Source organism: Chrysochloris asiatica, unplaced genomic scaffold (assembly GCF_000296735.1).
Source record: "Chrysochloris asiatica unplaced genomic scaffold, ChrAsi1.0 scaffold00296, whole genome shotgun sequence".
Taxonomy (NCBI): domain Eukaryota; kingdom Metazoa; phylum Chordata; class Mammalia; order Afrosoricida; family Chrysochloridae; genus Chrysochloris; species Chrysochloris asiatica.
This window is the reverse complement of record NW_006408814.1, coordinates 107264-110332: the sequence shown is the minus strand read 5'-3', so window position 1 is coordinate 110332 and position 3069 is coordinate 107264.

The window sequence follows — 3069 nt, the reverse complement described above, 5'->3', positions numbered from 1 at the left end:
TCCCATTTAGCTCATTCCTACCTGTCTGTTCTCCCATCTGCTTTGTTCCTCCATTCCTGTCTCCCTACTTGTATATTGCCCCCCTCCCCAACACCCAAGCTATCCCGTGTCTATTCCCAAAGCAGGGGTTCTTGTAATAACCCACTTCATGACCCACCAGAACCTCCACGACCAAAGCTTAGGAGCTATTCAATCAGAATGTCTAGCTTGAGCCACCAACTTGGGGAGTAGAGGTAGCATAGTATAGCTAAACTGTGTTAGCTGTGGGTCCACTCGATGACAGGCAGGGAATTTCTCAGACAAAAGGATCTTTGAACTTGACTGACTGTGCTAGTTTATTTTTATTTTATTTTAAAGTTTATTCAGCTTTAAACAGGACAGAAAAACATAACGTTGAGATGAAGGAAACTGTCAGCATATACGCAGCAGTGAGACGGATGGAATCCATCAACTCAAAGCCATGTTCTTCATTATATATAATAGAAAGGAAAGAAAATCATCCCAAGATGATGATTGGTGGCAAGTCAATCCATCACTGTTGCAGGTGGGACTACAGAACCAAGAAAAAGTCTATGATTGCTTCTGGGGCTTTGCCTACCTGGCTACATGGTGGTCAGGATATGATCTTGCAACCCTGAGTCATAAGCACAAGGTGGCCACCAGATAATAAATACCAGAACTTCTCAACCCCCAACTTAAGTTGCATAGCATGTGCCTGATGGGCCACTTTTGGTAAATACCCAGGCAAGTTCTATGTGTGAACACCTGTCTACATTGTAGATGATCTACTTTCAACCACACTCTTCCTAAGGGCAAGTCTGGCATGCCCCAGACTTGTCTAAATATAGTCATATAGCTAGTTTAATAGTCAGCGATTACTGGTGAAACAACATAAGTTACTCAAACGGCGTCTGAACTTATGTCAAACTCAGAATGAAGTTAGGCTTCCAGTGTCGACAGCAACCTTTCACAAACTAAGTACTTTAAGCTCTACTGCACAACAATGGTACTTACTAGACCTGGAAGTACCTTAAGGGCATGAAATGGAGTCCTGTTGTGGCACTGTGGGTTAATGTGCTGGACTGCAAAGTCGGTTCAACCACAAGATTAGTGGTTCAAACTCACCAGCTGTTCCTCAGAAACCCTATACAGGATCGCTGTGGGACGAAACCAACCCAATAACACTTAACAACAGGGCGTGAAATGATGAAGCATTAAACCAGGTTGGACTGGATGCAAGCAAAGAGTCAGCCCAGTAGTAGATATCAAGAAAGAGTATAGTTAAATGCTGGAGTTGCAAAATGTATATGGGATGTTTTTAGCTACAAATAAGAGAAATCGAATGGCTGAATGTTCCCATCAAAGATCCAAAGTCTTTCCACTTCCTATAGTTCTCATCCTAGTGATTTTAGGGTGGTCAGCAATAACTTGCTGTTGTTATATGCCATCGAGTTGGTGCTGACTCATACCAAAACTTAGTATAACAAAGCAAAACTCCTATCTGGTTCTGCATCATCCTCACATTTGTTGCTATGTTTGAATTGAGCCCATTGTTTCAGCCACTTAGTCATCTCATTAAGGGTCTATGTCTTTTTTGCTGGCCCTCTCCTTTACCAAGTTCCTTTTTCAGGAACTTGTACCTCCTTAATAACATGTCCAAAGTATGTGAGACAATGTCTTGCCATCCTTGCTTCCAAAGAGGCTTCTCGTTGTACTTCCAAGACAGAGGTGTTCATTCTTCTGACAGTCCACACATAGTACATTCAGTGTTCTTCACCAGCACCATAATTCAAAGGCATCATTTCTCCAGTCTTACTTATTCTTTGTCCAGAGTTTGTATGCATATGATGTGATTGAAAATACCATGGCTTGGGTTACGCACACTTTAGAACTCAGTGACATCTTTGATTTTTTTTAAATTTATCATATTAAAGAGATCTATTGCAGCATATTTGCTCAAATGAATACAGCATTTGAAAACTGTACTGCTGCTTCCATGGGCATTGATTGTGTATCCAAATAAAATAAAATCCTTGACAATGTCAGTCTTTCTCCGTTTATCATGTTGTTGCTTGTAGGCCCAGTTGTGAGGATTTTTGTTTTCTTTATGTTGAGGTGTAACCCATTCTGAAGCTTATATTCTTTGGTCTTTATCAGTAAGTGCTTCAAATACTCTACTTTCTAGAAACAAGGTCATCTCATTGTGTATTGCAAGTTGGTAATGAGCCCTTTTCCAACCCTGATGTCACATTCTTCATATAGTTTAGCTTCTGATTATTTAATCAGTGATCCACACAGTTGAATGCCTTGTATAGTCAAAACACAGCTAAACATTTTCCTGCTGTTCTTAACTTTTAGCCAACATTCATCTGACATCAGCTATGATGTCTTGTTCCATGTCTGCTTCTGGATCTAGCTTGAATTTGGGGTAATTCCCTGCTGCACTGGTTTTGGGTTTTAAGTTTTTATTGTGAATTGAGTGATAGTTTACATGGGAGAGCATTAGCTTTACATTCATCCTATCATATTTTGTTTCATTGCAATGATTACAGACAGTCCCCTCTGTGCATCATCATTCAACAGCATTTACTTCCAATCCCTCTGTTTTTTGTTTTGGATGTACACTGAAGCACTCAGAAATATATAACCATTCAAAAACCACCCACCGGCCACCAGCACACAGCCCCTCTACCTCCTTGAGTCCAGAGTCCCCAACCACCCTGTCTCTCCATGTCATCATCTCTGCCTTCATCTCTGGTGTCGCTGCTTCTCCGGATAGGCCCTGCACTTCACTCTTCTCCCTTAATGGTCCCAGGGTCTTCCACTCCTGGACTGCAAGATCAACCATTCCCCTCCATTTTGTTACAAAATGTCTACCTTTTACATTTGCAACATTCACAATCAGTCCTGATAGCAATTCTTCACTATTGAACCACAAGAGTCTTATCCCCATCTCCTTTCACCAGGTTGGAAACCACTCTGTGGAAATTCTACCTTCCCCCTAACCCTCTGAGACTAAGCTCCCTCATGAAAACTTGTAAGCCAGTCACTTCATGCCTTTGTTGCCCC